Source organism: Mandrillus leucophaeus, unplaced genomic scaffold, assembly GCF_000951045.1.
Source record: "Mandrillus leucophaeus isolate KB7577 unplaced genomic scaffold, Mleu.le_1.0 Scaffold162, whole genome shotgun sequence".
Lineage (NCBI taxonomy): Eukaryota > Metazoa > Chordata > Mammalia > Primates > Cercopithecidae > Mandrillus > Mandrillus leucophaeus.
Window position 1 is genome coordinate 1,163,664 of NW_012101610.1, and position 9,532 is coordinate 1,173,195.

The 9,532-nt window shown below is 42.1% G+C and overlaps 1 pseudogene; it reads right to left on the minus strand.

Moving 5' to 3' along the window:
- Positions 1-1,191: 1,191 nt before the first annotated feature.
- Positions 1,192-9,532, minus strand: part of LOC105536672 — a 47,253-nt pseudogene continuing 38,912 nt past the window's right edge.

Genomic DNA, 9,532 nt, shown 5'->3' on the forward strand with positions numbered 1-9,532 from the left:
ACAAAAAAAAAAAAAAAAAAAAGAAAAAGAAATGAGGTAGATAAATTAAAGCTTTCACACCTAGGACTTGCCTGTCCCAACTTTGTAGCCTTCATGAAATATTCAAGGAAAAAAATCTTCATAATTACTTGGCGTAAGTCACACTAAGGAAATTAAACAAAAAAATTAGTATGTGAGTTTGTAATAGAAAATGCCCTTCCATAAGTTTCTTCTTAAGAATGAAAACCTAGTTCTCCAATAGAGTAGCCACTGGCAAGCTAAATTAAGTCAGCTGAGCTTCCCCCGCTCAAGTGCCCACCTCTTCTGGAGTTCAAGAAGACAAAGGCATCTGAGAGATGTGGACAAGACACGGGCACTCTCAGGCCAACTGAGCTGTATCTAAATAAGCAGCAACACAGACACTGACTCCCTAAGGACTAATATAAGTAGATATGAGGGCATCCCACTTAAGGTTCTAAGGCTGAAGCAATTTTATAATTCCACAGCCTTAGGTTTCTCTGTTGTTTTTTAAGTACATTCAAACAAACAAACAAACAAAAAGATGGAGACAGGGTTGCGGACATATAAAACAGGTACCTAAATAGATGAAGGGCCTTGTCCTTTTACCCACATCAGTTACTATGGAGTATCCAGTACCTCTCTTTTCAACAGGCTAAGTAGTTAGTTGTCTTTTCCACTGTGGTTCAGTAAGGTCCAATGGTTCTACCTTGAAATAGATAACAGTCTTTGGAAAAAGTCACTCTAGGTTGTACAAAGATTCTATGTATATAGTTTGTCACAAGTAACAAAGCTACTTTGCAAGACCCACTTCTTTCCAAAATTTAAAAAGAATTTTAGTCTGTACTTGTTTGGGTGTGATTTTTTTTGTTGTTGTTCACTTTTTGCAAAGCAGCATAGCAACAATCATGATTGTAGAACTTGCCTGACATTGTGGTCATAACCCTTATAAACATCATTTGCATACCAGTAAGAAAAAGAAAACAGGAGGAGAAGAGTTCTTTTTTTTTTTTTCTTTTCTTTTTGAGACGGAGTCTGGCTCTATCACCAGGGCGGAGTGCAGTGGCGCGATCTCGGCTCACTGCATCATCCATCTCCCGGGTTCAAATGATTCTCCTGCCTCAGCCTCCCGAGTAGCTGGTATTACAGGCACTCGCCACCACATCCAGCTAATTTTTGTATTTTTAGTAGAGACAGCATTTCACCATGTTGGCCAGGATGGTCTTGATCTCTTGACCTCGTGATCTGCCTGCCTCAGTCTCCCAAAGTGCTGCAATTATAGGCTCGAGCCACCGCATCTGGCCAGGAGATGAGTTCTTATTAAAAAGAACAGATTCTAGAGATTTCAGTCTGTTTGCATTTCTCTTTCCACGCAAGTTCTCCTTGAGTTTGGCTGACCACAATCTCGTCTTCTTCCGGGAAGTGAGGAAACTGGTGTTTGGGAATGCTCCCAGAAGCACCTGTTTTTGCCATATCTGCACTGATACCCAAATGGAAGCCATCCACGTTGGAGACAGTGGCGTTATTTATATTGAAGCTGATTCCCAAGGAAACCAGGAGGGTAGAAACACTGCCACTCTGGATCAGAGATCTCATTGGTCTTCATGGCTATACCACCATTGAGTGTGCTGGTGTCCTGGTTCCACACAACAGGGCCCAAGTTCACCGAAGTGGACAGGATTTCCCTGGGAAATATTTGAGACTCTTTCCATCTGTACCTAACAGAGTTATGGTGTTCTTAATCGCCAGCTTCCTACCATGGCGTGCTGAGTCATATAGTGGACCTTCCAGTTGCATTTGGTGGTAAAAGCTCACCCACAAATGTTGCATGCAAAAGGTTTCTCTCCAGTGTGAGTCTGCTCGTGAACCTGAAGAAGGCTAATGGGTGAGAAGTTCTTCCCACACCGTGTGCAGCTGTGTTGCTTGGCCTGTTGGCATGGTTAGGCCGCTGACAAAGGGGTCATCCCCAGGGACAATGTGGAGGGTTCAACAAATGTGCCAGGGACTTCAACTTTGACATAGATTGGCTGAGCTCGGATAAACATTGAAGGGAGATGGCTCCAACCTTCTATCTTAATCGGGCTGTTTTCAGAGCTTTCTGCTTTGTCTCTGGCATCAGGAGACTGACTGATCCTTCCTACTTGGCCATTGGCTGGGGAGAGTACCTGGAAGGCTGTGATTTCCATGATGTCTGGACTTCAGCTGTGATACTCCCGGGCTCCCATCGGTGAGGACCAGTCGTTGGTCAAGCTGTTTCTCTTCATGGAACTGTTTTCTCTGCTGCTCTGGTGCTGCAGGCCAAAAGGGGCAGGACCCACGTTTCCCAGGGCATCTGAAGAAGCCATCATGGTGAACCCTAGTGTAGGTGATGCCTACTGCATGCTGGGAGGAGGCACAGGGACCTTTGAGGAGCTACTAGAGGCCTCCTGGGAGCTGACTTCATCTACACTGGTGCTTTCAAAAACATCATTATGGCACATGGCACTGGTGCTGCCATTCTCCTCCACCGTCATTGGCTCAGGACCCATAAAGTCACAGGAATTCTCTGGCAGGGGAAGGTTGGGAATCTGACTGTCCATGTCCATCTGAATATGCTGCTACGACATCACAGCACTGGTGAACTTCTTCTGATAGAAAAGGCACAGATGATGTGCCTTTATAGATGTGTTGGGTTGGTGAATCCCAATGTATCTTAAGGGATGCCTTTGGTAGAAAAAGCTCAGCCACAGATCTTACATTGGAATGGTGTCTCCAGAGTGCGGATGCAGCAATGCATTTAGAGGGAGCTTTAGCAGATCTTACATTGGAACGGTGTCTCTGGAGTACGGATGCAGCAAAGCATTTAGAGGGAACTTTAGCAGCTTAATACTTGGTGGCAAATGAGGCATTTGTTGAGGTCCGTGGTGGTCATGTCGATGTACTCCACCAGCTGCTACAATTTCAGAGTATCTGATCCTGGTTCAGGGGTCCCACTTTCTTGGAAGCCACCAACCCTCGAGGAATTATGGTTTGGCCCCATGCCAGGAAGTGTGGGCTACAGGTCACTGGGCAATGGGTCACCTGTGAGGTCCTTGGGGTTAGGTCCCAAAGAGAGCTTTTGAAGTAGCCCTACAGAGGGGATTACAAGAACAGGTTTTGTGTCTAAAGAGAGACTCAGTCTCTTTACAAAGAATGCATAGGGGATGTGATTCCTACCACCATTTTGTCCTAGAACTCAGCAAACAACTGAGGGTTTGCCTTCACCTGAGGATGTTGGTGAACGTGCATCTTGAGGTTGCCCTTGGTGGTGAAGCAGTTATCACAGACAGAGCACACAAAGGGTCTCTCTTCCCATGTGAAAGTGGAGATGGATCTGCAAGGAGCTATCAGTCTCAAAAAACCTTGCTACAATACTTACACTTGTCCTCGTAGAGGATAACCTCGTCTTCGGGTTTGACATCCACTGAGGTTCAGTGGCTTCCCCTTCCCTTTCTTGGATGGGCCTAATGCCCCAGTGGAGAAAGGACTTTGGAAGTGCACCAAGCCCGGGGCCTTAGGAAGCAAAGCACTCAAGAGGGGGAACATTACATTTGAAGCACCCTGGTCCCATCCAGCTTCACAGCAAAGGGCATCAGCCCTGGGGATGGAGAACTGGTGGTGAAAATGATGTTGGTGTGAGTTAGTATGGCTTGCTTCAAGGTTTCCAGAGACAGACCTTGGCTTCCAGCTTTCAGGCTGAGCAAAACCACAGCTGCAGGAACCTGCTGGGACAGGTGACTGCACAAGGTCTTCAGGGTGTTGGCCCCTTCCCCACCTGAGTGCAAGGTGTGCTAAGGCCCACTTATCCACCTGGATGTGGATCTGATTGGTGAGCTGAATCTACCATAGCTGCTGTGGCACAGGATCTTCTCAAGGACCCACGGGATGCTGCTGATACTGGGCACAGAGGCTGGCAGTGCATCTTAGCTCCACTGATTTATTACCACTTTGGTGCCCTGTAGTGCCTGCAGCCTAACATAGTGTTGGCTACTTTGCCTTTGAGTAAATAGCTTATCTCCTGGAGTGTGGGTGGCAGGCCACCTCTGGTTTTTAGGTACACCACAAACTCCACACCCAGCTCCTTCTTCATGTTCCCTAAGCAGCCACCATTCTCCCTGTGACCATCCTTACTGTTTGAACAAAGTGGCTGGTGGCTCAGCACAGCTCCAGAGAAGTCTCCTGAAGGCACTGGCCCCTCACTGTCATTCATGATGACAACACAACTGGTGGATTTTTAGTGCAATTTTTCTTATGTTCTAAGAACTCAAAGATGCTAAAGAACTCTGCACAACATTTCTCACATATGTGTGTTTCCTCCCAATGAAGCCACTTTATCATCGTGATTCCCTGGGCAGTTCGCTGGAGCCCCTAAAGTTTGGATGTCTGGCCTCCAGAACGATGAGAGAATAAATTTCTGTTGTTTTAAGCCATCGCGTTTGTGGTTGTTTGTTACAGCAGCCCTGGCTCCCAGGCCACCAGAGCCACTGGGGCCACATCTGCAAATGCTGGGGTCAGCTTCTCTGGCTGCTGCTCACCCTGGTCCTCCTCCTAGTTGATGTGCTGGGGTTTTGCCAGCTTGTGCCTCGACGTGGTGTGAGGAAAATGCAAATCAAACCCACAATGAGATACCACTTCACATCCATTAGGATAACTTATTTAAAAAAATTAAAACCTGAAAATAACAAGTGTTGGCAAAGACGTGGAGAAATTGGAACATTTGTGCATTGCTAGTGAGGATGTAAAAGGTGCGGCCACTACAGAAAACAGTATGGCAGCTCCTCAAAAAATTAAACATAGAATTACCACATGATTCAACAATTCAATTTCTGGGTATATACCCAAGAGAATTGAAAGCAGGGACTCAAACAGGTATTTGTGTACCATTGTTCATAGCAGCAGCATTCACAGTAGCCAAAAGGCGAAAAACAGTGCAAGTGTCTATCATTAAATGAACAAATAAATAAAATATGGTATATACATATAATGGAATATTATTCAGCGCTAAAAAAGAATGAAATTCTGACACATGCTACAACACGGATGAACTTTGAGAATATTATGCTAACTGAAATAACCCAGCCTTTGAAAGACAAATACTGTATGATTTCATTTATATGAGGTGCCTAGAATTGTCAAATTCATAGGGACATAAAGTTGTATGGGGGTTACCAGGGGCGTAGGGGCTAGGGAAAGAATGGGGAATTACCATTTTATAACTACAGAGCTTCTGTTTGGAATGATCAAAAGTTCTGGATAGGTGATAGGTGCACAAATTATAAATGTGCTTAATGCCAGTGAAAATGACACACACTTAAAAGTGGTTAAAATGGTAACTTTTATGTTATATATATGCTTTAATCACAATAAAAGGTATATGCTGGTCAATCCTAAGCAGGAGAATGGATAAACAAATTGTAGTATATTCATACAATAAAATACTACTCAGCAATATTTTTTAAAGCTACTGATATGCCCAAAAACATGGATGAATCTCAAAAAATTATATTTAGCAAGAGAAGCCTTACAGAAAGGGATGATTCCACTTGTACCAAGTTCTAGAATAGGCTACATTATTCAAAGTGAAAAATATCAGAAAGTGGTTGCCTGGAAGGGGGTTGGTTTTGATTAGAAAGGGCTTGGAATTTTCTGAGGTGAAGAAAATATACTATATTTTGGATTTCATGGTTGTACATAATTGCCAAAATTCATTTAGTTTAACACTGAAGGTTTTATCATATGTAAATTATACCTCAAAGATACAGAAAAATTCTCTTGGTCGAAGTTTCTTTCTAGATGGACAGTGCTAACCTGAGTATCCCAATGGTCTTTCTCCTTTCTCTCATTTCCATGGCTGCACAATCTCCTGCCTGTCTCTTTTTGATTGACACTTTCCTTATTTGAGGCTGCTAATATATTAAATCAGGTTACATTAATATTTTACAGGGTTGATACATATTCAGTCTTCCTAAGGTGATTTTTCACGTCACCTTTCTGACTCTTTATGAGGTTATATGACTTCTTCACATAACCTCCCAAAGTCAACCCTACCATAATGATCAAGTTTTAAGCATATACTTCACGATAGCCCCAATGCTAGAATATTATATTACTCGCAGTAGATGAGCCCTAGAAGTAAACAAGATGGTCCAATATGTTAGTTTACAGTCAGATAACATGATTAAGTTGAAGCATATGAAATTGCCAAGGTTTCTCTTATTTTCAACAAATGTGAATTACATATGCCTCAAAAAGTAATTTTTTTTTTTTTTTTTTTTTTTTTTTTTTTTAATTTTTTTTTTTTTTTTTTTTTTTTTTTTTTTTTTGAGACAGAGTCTCGTCCTGTGGCCCAGGCTGGAGTGCAATGCCGTGATCTCAGCTTGCTGCAACCTCTGTCTCCCGGGTTCAAACGATTCTCCCACCTCAGCCTCCAAAGGAGCTGGAGGTGGTGGCACCCGCCACCATGCCCAGCTCATTTTTGTATTTTTAGTCGAGACAGGGGTTCACCATATTGGCCAGACTGGTCTCGAACTCCTGACCTCATGACCCGCCTGCCTCGGCCTTCCAAAGTGCTGGGATTACAGGCGTGAACCACTGTGCCTGGGCATTACTAAAAATTGAATTCAATTATTAAAAATTTAATAATCTGACATTTTTCTCAACATTCTCAACAAGTAATCCAGCGTAAGATGACTATTTCTTTTAAAATTAGAAAAATTTAATAAATAAGCACAAATGATTAGTTGAATGATTTTAAAACGAGCTGTCATATAAGTAGTTAAATAATTACGTTAAATTTAAATAATAATAATTAGTTAAATAATTGTTTTAAAAGATGAGTCAAGTATGTAAAAGATTTTAACTAAATATAGTTTATATACATATGCTCATGGTGGCCCAATATTTTGCTGGAGGTCATCTTGCAACAACTGAGATTAGCCTCTGTGTCTCATTCATTGTTACATTCTTAGCACCCAGCAGAGTGCCTGAAATACAGCAGATGCTCAAGAAATATCTGCTAAAATGAACAAATAAGACAGACTTTTTGTCAGATGAACCATTACATCCCCAAAACATATATCCCAACATCTTTTGCCTATAAAGGAAGCCCCCAGATAATTTTCATCGCATTTTTCCCATGTTCACATTACATCCAAATCAACTTTCTTGCTTCTAAGACTGATAGTACCCAAATCGAAGAGAAAAGGTATATCACCAATTCAAATTTTTCTCAATCATGTCTTCTATGTGACTAGAATGAAAAACAACATAGAGAATTTCAGGTTTGACAATAACAGGAACTTCCAGAAGAGACAGTAGAATGCAACCAGAATATAACTCTTGCCATGGAATATTTAATTTGCTGGAAGCAACATGGCGATCTGTTAGGAGGAGCATGACACCTACAAATTGGACAGCCCTGTGTTCAAAGGCCAGCTTTTCTCCTTTCTAGACACGACCTTGGGCAAGTTCTTTCACCTCCCTGAGCTCCTATTGCTCATCTGTAAAATGGGGATGATAATTATTCATTCATTCATTCATTTACCTATTAAATATGTATTGAACACCTACTATATGCCAGGCCTGGAAGTGGGCTCTAGGATACAACAGTGAGAAAACAGACCAAAAGGCCTGCCCTCATGGAGTTTACAATCCAGAGAGAATGACAGGCAAAAAATCAAGTAAGTAAAATACAGAGTGTGTTTGAAGATGACCTGAATTTTCAGGAGACTGAGATTCTGCATGAGTAGATAGGGCGAAAACCAATGGGCTTTGAGTAATTATTGGTAATGGGATGAATTACTCGTACCAATGAGCAGCTTAGAGCAATCACTTGAATAGATTTAAGAGAATCATCACTAGCTAGATAGGCACATGCTTGAATAGATTAGTGGTAGATAGACAAACAGCACAACAGATGGATGAATTACAGAGTCAGGCAGACAGACCTAAAGAGATTGACACAAGTGGTATCTCAAGGTGCCCTGACAACACCATCTGCTGCTAGAATGACTGACTTTTGATCTTGCACTTCTGGCTAGCAAGATAGGTATTAGTTTCTCCCTCGCTGGGCCACAGGCATCCTTGCAAAATCCTCTGCATCTTTGAAGGCAAGTTGGAAGACCTGGTCTTCCCTTAGGAGAAAACCTATGTAAATCTGTGCCAGGCCTCTTCTCCAAATCTTCCAAAAAATCAATAGGCTCTTTCAAGCAGAGGGTAGAGGTGATGCCAAGGGAAAGTCTTTGTAGTGGGAGAAGTGAACAGTGCCAAGAGATAGAAACCAGACACCAGAGAGATGAAAAGAGGATGTGTTCAACAAGGAGATGGATGTCAGAGAGTGTCAAGTTTTATTTCAGTAAGATCAGTGGCCCATCCTTCATCATTTCCCATTTCAGAGAATTCAGTGTGGACTGAGTATTGAAAGCTATTGGAGAATTATTGTTGTTCTTCTGGGTGTGATAATGGCAATGCAGCACTGTAGAGAAAAAAAAAAGTCTTTCTCCTTTATGTCTGCAGTAGAATAATATGATCTCTGGGATTTACTTTGGCAAACTCCAGCCAGAAAAAAAAAAAACAACAGAAAGAAAGAAAGTCGGAGGTTTTGATGAAACAAGCTTGGCAACATTTTTATGATTGTTGGAGTTGTGTTGGGTGCACAAGAGTTCATTAGATACTTCTCTCCACTACTGAGTGTGCTGCAAAGTTTTCATAATAAAAAGTTAAAAATTTCCCATTTATTTTCAGAAGGGAAAAAATACACATAAGCACACATATATACACTTGGAGCATTTTTCCAGCTTTAGGGATTAATTCTGTTCGGCAGACGAAAGTCATTCTGTTAAATGGTTTATGGTATTTAAAGAGCAATTTGGTTCCATTTAATTTCTACCTTAAATTAACTGTTGCCTGAGCCTAGAGAAATGACTGCTGGGGCCAGAGTAGAGAAAGAGGTGACAGTGAGCTTCAAGTGGTATTGACTGATTTCAAGTGTGACCAGCGACTTAGACGAAAGGATGCCGAGTTCCCATGTAAAGGGCAACGCTCTCTAAAATCACTGCTCTCAACAATCTTCCACCGTCTCATTGAGAAGGTTATTTGAATTCCTTCCCAACTGTTTCCAAAAAAGAGCATTTTGTGATGCAGAAGAATTTTAAAATAATTGAACCCAGACTTATAAATGCCTTCAACATCCAGTCACTACATATTCAGTATCTGCTGTATCACTAGCACTATGCCAGGCCTAAGGACTATATGGTGGTAGACAACATAGAGAAGAGCATTGCATTGCTTTTTTTTTTTTTAGACTGGTTCTCACTCTGTTGCCAGGCTGGAGTGCAATGGCACGATCTTGGCTCATTGCAAGCGCAACCTCCGCCACTCCCCAGGTTCAAGCGAGTCTCCTGCCTCAGCCTCTGGAGTAGCTGGGATTACAGGTGCCTGCCACTATGCCCTGCTAATTTTTGTGTTTTTAGTAGAGATGGGGTTTCACCATTTTGGTCAGGCTGGTCTTGAACTCCTG